Here is a 16746-nt window from a genome sequence, read left to right as displayed (position 1 = left end):
ATTTTTGGAGATATGGGCCTTGGCCAATAGAGGGCTGGCATGCTGTGTTCAGTTGTTCACACCAGAACCACAACGAGTGATTGTAACATCCACACCTCCATGTTGGAAGAGTCAAAGTCTATACTATAAGTCACAGTTACAGGTCCATTTGAGGGCGATATTTTAATCTCTTTTTAAGGATTAATAGGGTTACTGTGTAGAATTGGCTTTTTGAATTTTAAGAGGATAAACATGGCAGCGTCACCCAAGAAACCACTGGTAACCAGTGCCACTGTCACAACATTCCCCGACAGGACTGAAGCCACTGTGACAGCTAAGAACAGAATGCACAGAGCATAAGAGTATCACATTTGGTTTCCAATACAAAGGGTTGTCGGTGCTGTGCTGTGCTGTGCCGTCTCTGCAGAGTGCTGGACTGCTGGTTTTCCGGTAAGCTAGGGCATGGGCTAGGCGGCTAACCCATGACAGATGGGGAGACAGGAAGGAGAGAGGAGGGGTTGCGTTTAAAATTACAGCCTCATCAATGATGCAGTGGGACGAATACTGGCTGGCGTGTGCACACATACCAATTATGTAGGTTACACATACACTACACACCTTCTCAGTAAGCCATAGCCATAACTGGTCGAAAAGTGAAAGCATAGGCTCCGTCTAGGCTTAGCTAAGATGTTGATTAGCAGTTTTTTAGGCGTCTAAATATAAATATGTTAAATATAGCCATTGAAATGTCACTAAAACGTTCACTTTTAAGCCAGTTTTAGCCTAGCCATGTAGACGTATTTTAGACGTCTAATAGCCTGAAAAATGCTTAGCTCAGTGGGTTTACTGGGTTATTACAGCAACAGTCTCACACACACACGCACACACACACACACACACGTGTGGACATGTGTAATACACCTGCAGCCAGGAATGCAATGGAGACATGAAAGCAAAGCACACGTCATGTGGCTATTCATGCACACAAGTATATACACACACACACACACACACACACACACACACGATACTTTCAATGGTGTGACGTCATGATGCCAATGTATCCCGACAATGATATTTGACCTCACCTTGCTTATTGACAGGTAGGCCAAAAATATGCAACAAACACACCTAAGGGCAGTCTCTGCCTCTCTGGATATGTTACAAACTGGTTTCAGACTGTGTGTGTGCCTGTAAACGTATTCAACACAGGAAGGCGTCTAATGTGAAGCAGGAAATGGCAATCATGCATGATTGGGGGGAAAATGGCTTCATAGGCCTGTCTGAAATTGTGTGCATGTTTGCATGTGTAAGAATATGAGGCCAGTCAGACCACTTTCAGGTGCACCTCACACACAGACAAACTGCATAGTAGTTCAGCGGTGTTATCTATTCTAGATAGACAGATAATAAACACAGATAGACACACTTCCTCCAACAGTCTTTGGTAACACAACAAAACTTCCAGCAAGCATTAAGTACTGAACAAGGGAAAGTGTGAAACGCCATGGTTTGTTTCACTTTCATGTTTAACCTCAATAGTTCCATATGTATGTTCCTTGGAAAGACATCTACAGTAGCAGTCAGCTTAAATAAAGGGTACTTAGTGGCCTGGCAGCAGAATGCTGAGAGCAGCCATGCACAATGGAAGGGTGAAACTTGCAGACTTCAAACTTTTGTCTTCTGTGGGTGTATTTTTTTTTGTCAGGTGACAGGCCCGTTTTTATTAGCGACCTAGTCATGATTGACTGCCCCTACTAAGCCAATGGTATAGTCTGAAACGTCGCCTAAGCCAATGGGAGTCTCCACCACTCGTGTAGCCAATCATGTAGTAGAGACCTAGTCATGGTTGGCTGCCTCCTAAGCCCTGACCCGCACCCAAGCCCCCAGTGATGGCTCTCCAACGTTGAAGCACTGGGCCCTATTGGTAAGATGTGGGACTGCAGGCCCTGGAGTTATGACGAGGAATCCCTGTGGAGCTGGGGTTTAACATTAAGCGCTCGTTTGCACTTCCGCATTTTGGACACCACATTTTGGTGTCCAAATCGAAAAAATGCGGAAGTAGACCGTTCTTCCGGGTGCTTCAAAACGCCACTGAGCAACTGATGGGTAATTTATCCCATCATGATAAAAAAGGTCAGGGGAGGACTGTAAAAAAACCCCTGTAACTGAATCTAAAGATAATAGCTCTCGTTAGCCGAGGCTATAAGCTGCGAGCGCTCTCCGGAGCGGAAAGCCAAACTGCTCCGGATGCCTCACAGTACATACTTTAGGAGTAATCCCATTACAATACTTATACTTAACTTTAGCTTTTACCAAAATACTTTAAGTAAATAGCTAATATGAACAGGAAGGATTACCCCATCACCAAAAGATTACCTTATTTCACCAGAAAGAGAGACGTCCATTTCAGAGGGAGGTTTTTAGTCGTTTTATATCATCGTTTCAGAGAGAAATAGAACATGGATTCACAAACACAGCAATAATAATCAAATACAGAGCCTAGACCCCGTGGGGTCTAGTAGAATGGTTGGGTTCTCTCTACCGTCTCCCAAAATGGAATCCGGTATATATACTTTTACAAAACAAAATGGAGGATCGTACAAAGCCGACGTGGCACGACCGAGGAGTATCGTACTCAAAGTATGGAAAAGTACTGGACTAGAAAAATACTGGATGAAATGGAAAATTACAAAACACAGAGGTTGTCTCGGTCTCAATGGATCTCGGAAGGGAGGTGCCTGGCTGATAAGACAGCCATGCAGCAAGGCCAAATTCATGTAGGGAGACAGTGAGACAGTGATTCACACTAACAGCGCGAAGTCACTACCAGATTAAAAGGGTCAAAAGGTCAAAGGAAATGGTCAATCAAGCATAAAATATAAACAGATAGAAATTATCTATCAGCAACTTCCACTGAAATGGATAGCGGGGGGGCAGGGCTATCGCTCCCGGTTCAGTCTCTATCCTTTTAATACTCTATGCTCACACCGTGGAAGTCTGGCAACGCAGCCAATCTAAGACCGCAGTTCGAAGCGACAACAGCTGCTAATGAGCTAACTGCATGGCAGCAGGAAAGCCACAACAAAAGACAGTGATTGAACCACGAACAGAACGTCGGAAACGAACACAAACAACGGCCGCGAGGTTGTGACACAGAAACATATACACGTTACAAAAAATAATAATAATAATATGGGGGGGATGGAGACAGTGCTTGTTTCACCAGACAAATATGACTGTCATCATTTCTTGTTTTTAGGTTCCAAGCCCTATTGTCAGACTGGGTGGGAATGCTGGGACGTTAACAAAGGTCACCATTCAAATGCTGGTATACCTTTAACCTGCCCTTCTAGAACGTTTGTCAGCTCCACTTGCCTCTTCAACAGGTGACCGTCTGTCAGCTGGAGGTCATATTTGAAAACCTCGTTGGACGGTTAAAATAGCTTTCAGAAAGTGCCCGGTGCCATTTTAGAAAAAAAAGAAAAACTTTGCCGGTGTCAATGCATTTATGTTAGCTGACACCATTTCTTTTTCTTTTTTTCACACCCAACTCTAAATACTCCAAATAAGGTTCTATTCATGAAATCGTCTGACTTACCGTTAAAGTCATAAACACGCCAAGTAGAGCAATGGAACTCCCCAACAACTTTTCAGGGAGATGAACGGACTCACTGTATATACCAGTTTTTTCCTCTCTGGTTGTCCAACCTAGGTACAGGCAGGACAAACTCTCCAGTGTACTTTGAAACACTGTAACTGAAGAAGGGAACAAACCAAGAGGGATAGAGTGATAGAGACGGAGGAAGACGGAGATTAATGCCTGTCTCGCTCTTTAACTGTGTTCTCCTTTTTTCTCCCCTACTTTCACAAATCAAATTGTTTGTGTTCATCTGAAATATATAAAGCTTGTTGTTAGATAAACAATAGCCTTAGGGCTTATATAAATTCTTTATTATTATCATGTGGGTGCACTGGGTGCTAGGGCATAGCAGTGGTGTCCATTTTGTTGTTCCACAAAAAAAGGAATAAAAATGCCAAAAACATGACCATGAAACCTTTCATTCTGTGAAGAAAAAAAGAAAAGAAAAAAAACACAAAACAAAGGGTATTTATTAAATATAATATATCATAATATAATTAAATATATAAAAAGAAAATCACAGAATCAAAGGTTATAAGGTGATGATTCATCATAACTCTGGATGGATGAGCCCAGGCCGTAGCGTAACGGTCTGGGCACCGGACTGGTAATCCAGTCGCAGTGTGCCGCGGGTTCGACTCCCGGACCCGACACGGCCTTTACTGCATGTCATCCCCCCATCTCTCTCCCGTTTCCGGTCAGCCTACTGTCTGTCCCTTCAAAAATCAATAAAAGGCGTAAGCCGCAAAAAAAATATCTTAAAAAAAAAAAAAAAACTCTGGATGGATGGCTTGACTCTATGCTTCAGAACAAACAAAACAGGTAGGAGCGCACACCAATAGGCTAAGGAGGAGGTGCTGTTGTGCGTCAGAGTGTGTGTGTTTGTTGTGTGTGTGTGTGTGTGTGTGTGTTCTTTTGGTGCAAAATTATCCAAAGTTTATCTGTACTCCCATTGATGATCCGAATCCGATCATCATATAGCATTATTATGCATATGCCATGTTAGCTATACAGTTTATAGATCATGCTGAGCTAAACATATGTTTATATATTTTTGTATAAGTTTAAGTATTTTATATTTAAACAAAATGAGTCTCCACTCAGATCCCCACACACAGTGACAGGCTAGCCCTCCATGTTTACAGACAGACAGACAGACAGACAGACAGAATATTATGTAGGCTACACTGCAGTGTCTAATGTGTTTCCTTAAGCAATTGATTCATGTGCTCGTCTAACCATATTTTGATGAGGGCTTCAGTCTCCTCATTTGACCACGTCTATTCACAGTAACGGGACATCTTTGCGCTGTGTAAAATATCCCTTCTTTCAGTCACCCAAAAAAGGACCTGCAGGTCATGACATACTTTTTATTTGGGTTTTATCTATTCATTTGGTCATTAAGGTCCACAGAATGAGAGGTCTGTTCTGCCGGAAACATTGCTAAAAAAGGTTATGGCCATTTTTGTATACCACACCTAGAAATCCAAATTTCATCATGCTTTAAGTAGCAATGTGACAAATGTCAAACTAGGGGCTTTTCATGATTCTGAATCCATTCCAAACATTACTTTTGCACTAAAAACACTCCATAGCCGTCATCACAAATGTGAAGAGGTCAGAACATTTGGGCAAGTGAATATGGCCGAATGTAGGCCAAGACATGTTTTTCATGCAAAACTAATGCTTGGAATAGATTCAAAATCATGAAAACGCCCTAGTTTGACATGTCACATGCTACTTAAATTATGAAGAAATGTTGCCTTATATTGGTTGTCCATGGTGTGGTATACAAAAATGGCAATAACTTTTTTTCGCGATGTTTCCGGAAAGCAGAACTGGTTCTAATGACCAAGTGAATAGAAAAAACACAAATAAAAAGTATGTCATGACATCACTGTGGCTCACTGTAGCTCCCCGAGCTATGGGTGACATACTGAGGCATGTGGATATTTACATATCATCATCATAATATAATTCACTGATCATATCATCATATCATACTATAACTCACTCAGATGATTCACTCAATGTCTGAATGAATGTCTGTCTGTCTGACACTGTCGTAGCTCCTCACTGCCTGCACCAATCGCTCCGACTCTTCACACAAGCATTGACCATAATATTACGGAGGTCTTAACGAAGCCCTTTTTTCACTTTAACAAATTATTGATTCATAATTAATGTATTAGTGCATTAGTATAAAGTTAGTGGGAGGGGCCTGTTTTACAACAAATCACCAACGGAATGTCCAATCCACCCCAAATTTCATTCACATGTCGAGGGTGGTTTAACCAACGCGGAGCCCAAAGCAATTCAATTTTCATCCATAGGGGGCGCCGCAAATGCAGAATTTTAAAATGTTTATTGCAAAAACATGCTTTTTGGGGGATAAATCCACGTTGTTTGCGATAGCGTAGCCTATGTGCGCTATAGTGAGACAGGCCAATTCCCTCCCAATCAGTAATGTGGTCTATTACCCACACTGTACATAATTTGGTGTTCATATATTCAGAACGGGTAATGTCTAGTGGTTTTAATTGAATACTGGACAATTCACCCCGGTGCTTGCCCGTTTTTCCTCCCGGAACTTTCACCAGTGAGGGGGATAACTTTGTAATATGCTATTGGCGGTTTGTATTCTTTTTGGAAAAATATAAAAAGATACTCCTGTGGAAAGGCTATATTATTTTACTTATATTGACCCTATAAACAATTTAGTATATTATGTAAGGTTTTGCCCACTCAAATGGTACCTCGTCAGATAATCCCCACATATCCTATACATACAACAACTTCTGTGAACAGACTTCACTGTAGTAGCTTTTCATAAATTATATTTGTACTTAGGCTGTCTGCTGTCATGAAAGTTTATAGTTAGAGAAATTCAAAGTCCAGCCGTCTGCTGTCCAGCCTATCCCACCCCTCACTGGGGAAAATTCTGGGAGGAAAACAGAAACGGGGTGAGTTGTCTTGTTACCTTTTAATTTTGTAGTACACAAATCTAATTAAAAAAAAAGAAACGTGTCTGGATTAGGGATGTGTAAATGTGTCCAAAATGAAAATCGATTTGTATAATTCAATATTAACGATTAATCGATAATTAATTTCCTTTTTTTCTTTTTCTTTTTTAATGAACCCTACAAATAAAAAAAATCTTCCCCCCAAGGGGTACCTAAGTCAAAAAAGTTTGGGAACCCCTGATGTAGTTGATTAACAATAATTGTAACTCTTGAGAGTTAATAAGGGTCCATTTGGTTACTAACTCCATCTTTTAAATGAGGACCACTGGTGGTCCCTGGACCACTGTTGATCCAATTGATCACCATAGCAACCCCAGCCTAGGCCTGATTAGGTAAATTCCCAACACCTGCTAAATCCTCCAAACCTGTATCTTGATTGGAATCAATTTCCACTCAGTCGTGCAGCTACACAGACACATCCCAGGCACACTTTGGTAGGCATATAGCCCTGTCCTGTTTGGATGACAATATTGCCTTTCCAACAGATTTCCTTTTTTTTTTTAACAGAAAAAAAAAGAAAAAGAAAACGATTATTAATTTTCATAATCGATTTCGGGTCCTATCAACGATAATCGATTAATCGGACCCATCCCTAGTCTGGATGCTGATGCTGATTAAACATTTATATCTAGACTAGACACATCATGTTCATGTAGACATTACAAGACAGTCAACATAATGAATGAATCTACTCAATCTAGTAGCACTATTACCTGTCATTTGTATTAGTGTACAATCACTGCACTGATTGTACACTAATACAAATGACTAATGAAGGGCTGCTGAATGTCACAGTGATGTGAGTGCTGTGAAAGCATTGTCCTCAGCCCACCCCACACCACTCAACTCCACCCGCAGTAGCACTGTGGAAAAACTCAGAAGCTTTAATGCCTCTTTTCTTCCCCCTACCTCACAGAAACAGGCCATAAAAACGTGTCCAACTGTCTGACCCACTTTCCATGACAAACGCAATCTCTCCCTCTACAAACTGTAGTGTAGGCCATTTACCAGACCAGGGTAGACTAAAAAGCTAAGCTGGAGGGCTGGGTGGACTGGGAGGAGGCCGGGCGAGCTCCAAGCTCCTTGCTCACAATGGGGCGGAGGGCTGGTGCCTCCCTCCCTGATGAAACAAACCCACGCCACGTGCACAACGTCTAAGACAAAACGCACAAGTTCCCACACACTGCCGAGTGCCGATGGTGAAACATGCAAAAAAATCATGAATGCCAGCATGCGCTCTTGACGAACACGAATCAGACGTGTGCACTCAATCACACACACTTATGCACAACAGAATGAATATCACCACTGGCAGCATGCTGTTGGTGTGAATTCAGCTCGCTGGTGGCCTGCATCCTTGAGCCATTCACACACCTAAAGTTTAAAGCAACAACAATGCATACATGCTCCAATATGTTAATCAACTCATGTAACAACAACATAGGGAAAACAAGAGCATGGAGTAAGGCCTGGGCCATGGCTCAGTGGTCCAGGCACCTTGGCTGGCTGCTGGCAATCCAGTCTGGCAGTGCGCCGCGGGTTTGACTCCCGATCCCGACGACCATTACTGCATGTCTTCCCCCCATCTCTCTCCCCATTTCCTGTCAGCCTACTGTCTGTCCCTCTATAAAAAATAAAAAATAAAAGGTGAAAGCCACAACAACAAAAAACATTAAAGAAAAAGAGCATGGAGTAAAATCTTTTGTTAAGATAATACCCCTATGGTTTGTTTTTTCCCACCAATATTTTCTGACTTTAGCGCTCAATTGATTCGTTTTCCTGGCACAAAAATATAGGTAGTGAAAAACAAAATAAACAAAACTACAAAAGTTATTTTAAACATCAGTATCGGCCCAGAAATTCCCAATCTGTGCATCGCCAATATGTCAGAAGGTTTAGACAGGCAGAGTTGAAAATGCTTTGCTTGAGCACATTCAGTATCTCTACTAAAAGCAAATGCAGGAATATAGCATATTATGGCACATGCATGGCTCAAGGGAGCCATAGCTTCCAATGTCCCCATGTGCATTAGAAAAATAATTTAAGAAAATGCTCACATTGCAGCCTTTTGTGATATTGCCCTTTCATGCAACATTGACACAAATTCAATACTACTTCCTGACTAATGAAAACCTTCATAAAGTAATGTGTATAGTCATTAGGCAATCTTTGTTTGAGCTTTTTTTTTTAAGGCCAACATGTGTTGCTGTGATTCCTGGGGAGGTGTTCATCACAAAACACCACAAAAGTACCTTGTAACGCTTAATATCTAGCAAAAAAAGAAGAAAAAAAGTAATCACAAACTCGATTTGTTAAGCCACACAGCAGCAATACATAGTTTTAGCTGAGGTTTCAGAAAGACAAAAACATGAAAATCATTTACATCACCATTACCTGGGGCTTTTCTCCATCCCCTATGATTGGTTAGTACAGTAAAATGTGAAGTGTTATTTGAACTCTGACTCTGACGGATCGAATTATACACTCAAAGCTGAGACTCAAAGTCAGAGGCAATTTGCTTTGCTCTATATTCTATAAGATTACTAGCAGAGACAAAAATAACCAAATCAGTTTGGTTTCAGTTTCAGGAACAGCAGACTGTAAAATCCTGGGGTGTACATTTCATTTAACTGTAAGATAATACAAAATGTAACCATATTTGTACTCAGGGTTTCCTGCACAATGTTGTTGGCATGGCGCTGCGCCATGCTTGAAATAAATCGCGCCATGCCAAGCTTTTTTTGAGGGGGATAGTGAATCATAGTGTGTGTGTGATATGAAATGTCCAGTACCTCCCCAGTACCTCCCCAGTGCCTCCCCCAGTGCCACCCCAGTGTCTGCCCAGTTTCCGCCAAGTGCCTCCCCAGTGTCTGCCCAGTGGCTCCCCAGTATCCCCCTGAGTGCCTCCCCAATGTCTCCCCAGTGGCTGCAGTTTCTCCCCAGTGCCTCCCCAGTGTCTGCCCAGTGCCTCCCCAGTCTCCCCAGTGCCTCCCCAGTGTCTCCCCAGTGCCTCCCCAGTGTCTTCCCAATGCCTCCCCAGTGCCTGCCCAATGTCCCCCCAGTGTCCCCCCAGTGCCTCCCCATGTCTCCCCAGTGCCTCCCCAGTGCCCCCCCAGTGCCTCCCCAGTGCCTTCCCAGTGTCTTCCCAGTGCCTCCCCAGTGCCTGCCCAGTGTCCCCCAGTGCCTCCCCATGTCTCCCCAGTGCCTCCCCAGTGTCCCCCCCAGTGCCTCCCCAGTGCCCCTGCAGTGCCTCCCCAGTGTCCCCCCAGTGTCTCCAATAGCAATACAAGACCAATAATACAAATTAATCTTAATTTATTAATCGAATTAATTAATTAATTAATTAATTAATCAAAAAATTTGCCGGTCCCCCCGCGCCCAGCACCATGCCAAGGCCTTTTCCTGCTGGAAACAATGACACTGCTACCAATGGATGAATTAACACTGAGGATTTTACTGTGTACCAGTTTGCCCTTGGTATTTCTTTGTGCCCACAAAACTACAGTATAGAAAAGGGCCACATAGACTGCACCAACTTTAAATGGTTGAAATATATTATGAGGTTTTTCCACTTCATCAAGAGATAATACAGCTAAGCCATACAGTAGCTGAGGTTTAGAGAGGCTTTTTGCTGTCTCTCCACAGTGTTACTGACTGAGGAGATGTCCTGTTCTGTCCATGCATGAAGACATAAGAGACCTGCGCTCCCCGGCGTCTGAGCCCATCAGCTCCGATTTCCTGCCTGAAAATAATAATCTGATAAAGCCCTACAGTAGGCCAGTGGCCTACTATCTGTGCTCCGAGGTGCACCCTTTTCTAATTTATCTTCCTCTGCCCTGAATAAGGCCATTATAGGAGGTAGTAGTGTTATAACCAAGTAGGCTGATACAGGAATTTCCCTATTAAAACTAGGGATGCACCGATCCGATACTCGTATCGGAGATCGGCGCCGATCCAGGCTAAAATTCTAGATCGGGTATCGGATCGGTGGCCGATCCATTATCCGATCCGATCCGATCCGATAATTATGTGTAATTACAGTATGAAAACAACTCTACCTCCTCTGTGACACAGCAGTGTAGTATTGACAGTATAACATGTGGAATGCAGCCAGGCTAGCCTGCGCACACATTAACCTGGTCTAATTGTTGCACAGTTATTTAATAAATAATTCAGTGCATTTATATCTGTGTTTGTTACATTTTGTTTTACAAAGTTGGGAAAGTAATGTTTAAGTCAAGCCTTGATGTTGCCTTACACAAAATAATGATTCCAGACTCCACACAGTGAGGCATACAGCTTAATAGGTTATTACGTTTCTTTGTGGGGGGTATCGGATCGGTACACTGTATCGGCAGATACTGGAACCCCATGTATCGAAATCGGTATCGAATGCCAAAAAGCCGGATCGGTGCATCCCTACTTTTGTCCACTACAAACATGGCTGCTTCAACCAAGTATAATTTGGCAAATATAATCTTATGAATAGAAATTAGAATAATATAGGCAAAACTATACTGGTGTGGTGTCTGTGGACAAGACAAACGTATTAACCACAGGTCATAGTTTAACAGAATTTAGCCAGATTGAGTAACAATTTGGAAGTAAAACAGGCTAACCTAGCAATACTGGTGGCTGTAATGCTTATCTTCTCAGCCAGCCAATGTGTAAAGAAACCAGCCCAATGTTACCATTACTGGGCTGATGACTGGTGTTAATTTCCCACTCTGATCATGTTAGTGATGGAGTCCTCCATACTGACAGGCCTGTGGTCTCCCTGTGAGTAATCACAGTGAGGCGGAGATTGAGTTAATGGGTCTCTGCTTTCATCATGACATTTCCAACAGGGGGAAAGGAAGTCTGACTGAGATCACTATCAGCATGGATTATCACATCAGCGCAGGACTGAACAAGAGACATTGAGACAAAGTCGCAGAGAGAGAGAGCTAGAGAGAGAGAGGGAGACAGAGACAGAATTTGGATGAGAAACAGAGAGAGACAAAGGTGCTATCGCTGCAACAGTTAGATTTAAAACCCTTTTTTTCTGGTGAAAGTTACCAGGAGTGCATGGGGTGTGAATCAGTGTGATATAAAATAAATCTAAGTATAAGTGAAATGTAAGCGCATCATAAACAGACATTTAACATCCATGGGCTTATAGAGAAACAAAAACATGTTAGTTGCTCAACTTGCTCATCACTTCAGGGGAGGAAGAGCTAGTCCATTATTAAACACATTAGGGAGTCCGACTATTACTGACTATTGACTACAGTACTTGTGACAATCCAATGACTTGGCTGAAACAGTTAAGACTAAAACAGTTAACTTATGACAAATCAATTAGGTTTATTTTTATATTACACACATGTAGGTGAGCAACAGACAGAGATAGAAAGATAATCTGGGTGAGAAATAGGAGAAAATGAAGGACAGACAGAGGCAGGAAAGGGAAGCATGAATTGGCAATCAAGTAATGGCAAGAGTCTCTGCATTTGCTTTGCTAGTTAATTCCTTATCAGGCAATGTTCCGTTTCACAACCCACCCCCAGGTCAACACAAAGACTGAAACTAGTGTACATGTAAACTAATACCTGCATCTCTTTCTCTCTCTCTCTCTCTCACACACACACACACACACACACACACACACACACGTCGCTCGGAGTCATTCTCGGAGTCATACTCTTTTGATTTCTAAAGAGATTAGAGAAGGTTAAGAAATTAGCCTTGTATATGTGTGTGTGTGTGTGTGTGTGTGTGTGTGTGTGTGTGTGTGTGTGTGTGTGTGTGTGTGTGTGTGTGTGTGTGTGTGAGTGAGAGAGACACGCTCAGCAGCACTGTTACTTATGACTGATCAGTGATCACTGATGACTTATCTTCCGAGGGTTAGACATTGACATAATGCATTGCTGTAGTAAAATAGACCATAGCCTGAATATATGTGTACTGTACATCACAGCACATGATGATTTCTCGTCGTCGCAAAGGCACATGTTGGGGACAAAGGTGACGTTGGGAACAATACACCGCTGATGAAGTGCTGTCTGGCTAGCGGCTGCCTGCTACACACACATTTATAGTAGTATTGCTATTATTGGGCAGAGTGGACTGGGCTTGTAGCGTGTAGTCACAGCGGTAGTGTATACTCACAGTCACAGCAGGGATGGAAGGATGAGCTCTTCTTTCTCCTATCCGATATGTGGCTCAAACAGCAATTGTCTCCTCAATGCAACCAATTTAACCCGGCTGCTGGCTTTCCAACTTGGCGAGGCTAGCAGGCTCTCGCGAACACACACTCGTTTACACATAGACCCCCACACACACAAAGGCAAATTTGTGAAGAATTTCCAACCTTCAACCTTGGTTTACAAAAACGACACACACGCAGAGAACGCAAGCGGAGGGTTGCTGATATAGTCCCGTCCTCCCCCTGTCAAGTTGTGAATTTGCACCATTTGGTAAAAAAAAAATATAAATATCCACAGTTTGTTTGATTTTTTTTGTTGGTCAAACGGGACAGTCTCTATGTTCTCAATCTCCGCTGTCCTTTGTTGAAAGCATCTGAACATAAACACAGCTCACTCGTTCTGGCCGCTGGAGGAGTGTACACTGGATACAACACTCACACACACACACACACACACACACACACACGCACGCACGCACACACAGGCTGACGTCGCCGCAAAGGATTCTGGATGCTGGAGTCTCGACACGCAGCCATCGACCAGTGGCTTTTTTTTGATTGATTGATTGAAATATTTATTAACAGTTTGCAGAATTACAGTACATTTCAAGCACAAACTCAATACAAAGACTGTTAACTGTGAGTGGACGACCCAATTAAGCATTACACTTGTTTACAACAGGGTCCACATTGTTCAATTCATCAAAACATTTAGAGACATACAAATAGACACTTCTATGTAGCTAAAGAACAGAACAGGAATTCATCATATAGGAAGCAAAAAGGGAAAAGATACATATACAGTGAGGGGAAATGGGGGGGGGGGGGCGGTGGGGGGATTCAGATTTTACAGAGGCCAGTTTCGAATTTCAGCCATCCATAGGTGCCCTTTGAGAGCGGTTTTGAAGGAGTCAAGGGATTCACATGTCTTAATGACTGTTGGTAGGGCGTTCCACATTTTGGTGGCATAGGAGCGAAAATAATTTAGACCCTTGTTTGTGCCGAATCTGGGTTGTACATGGTTTGTTGCACTCCCTCTGGTGTTGTGGGTGTGGACTTCGTTTACATTAAGGAAGTATTTAGACAGGTACATGGGTATCTTGGTGGTGTATCGAATCTTGTGGACCAGACCCATTGCAAGATGCTGTACTCTGTCGTTGATCCTAAGCCATCCCAGCCTGTCAAAGTGGGCAGGGGTGAGGTGGGTTCGGGGGGTGAAGTAGGAGCCTGACCAGTTTGTTTTGGGAGGTCTGGAGCCTTGTTTTAAGGGCCTTTGAGGTGCTGTGGTACCAAGAGGTGGATGCATAGTCAAAGAAACCTTGTACGAGGGCTCCTGTTAAGGTCTTCAAGGTGTTTTTGTTGACCAGTGAGGAGATCCTGTAAAGGAATCTTGTTCTTTGATTGACTTTTTTGATTACTTTGGAGGCCATTCTATCACCGGAAAGATTGGCCTCCAGGATGGAACCTAGGTAGGTAATTTGATCTTTTCGTGTGATAATATTGTCACCCACTCTAACCAAGAAGCCATCTGCCTTGCTGAGATTACAATTTGATCCGAAGAGAATGGATTCAGTTTTTCCCAGGTGTAAGGATAGTTTGTTATCAGCGAGCCAGGTGCAGATTCTACCGAGTTCAGAGCTGAGGGTCTTTTCAACCTGCAGTTTGTTCCTGTCCGAGACCAGCAGTGCTGAGTCATCTGCGAACAGGAACAAAAGGCCCTAGTATGCTTCCTTGTGGGACGCCACAGCTCACTGGGAGGGGGGGGGGGCAGTGTTCCGTTCACCTCCACCATCTGTTCTCTCCCCTCCAGGTAGGATTGCATCCAGCTCACTGATGTGCTATCAAAACCAATAGCTTTAAGCTTGTTAACCAGTATGGAGTGGTTCACGGTGTCAAAAGCCTTTTGGAGGTCCAGCAGTGAACTACGCTCGGACGAGCGGTCGAGCACACTCGCAAGCGCAGGCACTCACGCACCCACACGCGCGCACGTTTACTTTATTTGATCATTTCCATATTTTATAATTATATGCCACGCCCACTAGGCTACGTCTCAGAGGCAAATGTTTAATACACTTTGCAGATTTATATTATTAATACAAAACAGATGAACTGATAAATTAGCAATAGTATTATTTTGTAGGCCTACTTTGCATGCATGTCAAATTTGAAATAGGGAAATAGCTATAGGCCTACAGGTCTTTATTAACTTGTTAAGTTGTTGTAATTGTATTTTAACTTTTTATTCATGGGCACTGAATATTTCCTTCCTTTCATTTTATTAACGGATACTGTAAATATTCACATATTTAAGTTTTGTAAACTGCTATGTGTGTGTGTGTGTGTGTGTGTGTGTGTGTGTGTGTGTGTGTGTGTGTGTGTGTGTGTGTGTGTGTGTGTGTGTGTGTGTGTGTGTGTGTGTGTGTGTGTGTGTGTGTGTGTATATGAAATAAACAAACAACCGTTTACATTAGTGGCACTGCTGCTATTTTTACTTAAAGTAAAAAAATAAAATAAAAAGTCTTTCCACCACTGCATGTGCATACACAGACACACATGCATTCACACATACAAAAATGTTTGATAAAAAAAAGCCAAAGGAAATGTATTATGTAACATGTTTTATTTGCATTGCTCACTGCTTTCACCCCAGAGTCAGCGCTGTGGTAAATCTGTGGAATTCATTCACAGAGTGGCGTTCTTTCATAACTTTGTGGGTTGAAAGATCAGAGCAGTGCATATTACTGTGCACATGCATTTACACTGCTGGCTGGTGAGAATGGAACCCATGCACCGTGACAGCTGTAATGATATGGTCTGTCCATTTAGCTATACAGACCTCTCTCTCTCTCTCTCTCTCTCTCTCTCTCTCCCTCTTGCTCCTCCCTCTCTCTCTCTCTAAAATTGATATCCAGCTTGCTTGTGTGTGTGTGTGTGTGTGTGTGTGTGTGTGTGTGTGTGTGTGTGTGTGTGTGTGTGAGATTAGGTTACCAGCTTGACCACAGGTTAAAGTTAACTTTTTATTTAATCTGCTCTTGGCTCCACTTGGATTTTCCACTCAATGTCATCAGGAAGAAGTCTCATCTCCCACTACATACATACACACACGCACTCGCGCACACACACACACACACACACACACACACACACACACACACACACACACACACACACACACACACACACACACACACACACACACACACACACACACACACACACACACACACACACACACACACACACACACACACATACACCCGCACGCACGCACACACTCACACACACACACACACACACACACACACACACACACAGAGAGAGAGAGAGAGAGAAAGAGGATTATTTTTGCACTGCTGTGATGTCGTAAACGAAACACTTTCGCTTGGTCATAAAACACTGGCCTGCTGACATACTGGAACGCTACAGTAGTTTGTGGTTCAGACTTACTGTGGATGTTTATGTTTTTCAGGACGCCTCACAGGTTATTGAATGAACGTCTTACTTTATCGTTGTGATAATACTCAGCGGTGGACAAAGGTATACTCAACCCCAGACCTTAAGTCAAACAATACTTAACCATGGTCAAATATGACTTGACTAAAAATGAGTAAATGACAGTTACTCTGTCAAATGTGTACTTGAGTTGAAGTACTGCAGTGCTTGTTATTAAAAAGTCAGTCCATGCCATTGCTTAGAGTAGCCTACCAATTAGAAAGTAGCATTAATAATAGTAAGAATAGCGATGAGCTTTTAGATTGGCAATTTTCACTATTTGAAATGGGGCTTGAGTGGTTAATTCATGATGTACTTTTTCCCTTACTAGAAATGTAGTGAAGACAAAAGTAGGCTACAATATTTGTCTTTGAAATGTAGTGTAGTAACTCAAATAAATGTCCTTAAACCGGTAATTACTG

General features: G+C 42.7%; 1 protein-coding gene across 1 annotated transcript in view; it reads right to left on the bottom strand.

The window, feature by feature from the left end:
* The window catches only part of peli1b (pellino E3 ubiquitin protein ligase 1b), a 59656-nt gene extending 46404 nt beyond the window's left edge, over window positions 1-13252 (bottom strand). The window contains exon 1 of the mRNA XM_083775552.1: window positions 12796-13252. The gene's annotated coding sequence lies outside the window, so the exon portion shown is untranslated. The remainder of the gene's footprint in view (window positions 1-12795) is intronic.
* Between the last annotated feature and the right edge of the window lie 3494 nt (window positions 13253-16746).

The sequence above is a fragment of the Protomyctophum parallelum genome, assembly GCF_964188405.1.
Source record: "Protomyctophum parallelum genome assembly, chromosome: 10".
Lineage (NCBI taxonomy): Eukaryota > Metazoa > Chordata > Actinopteri > Myctophiformes > Myctophidae > Protomyctophum > Protomyctophum parallelum.
Note: the sequence above shows the minus strand (reverse complement) of the source record. Positions and strands in the feature narration are given on the sequence as shown.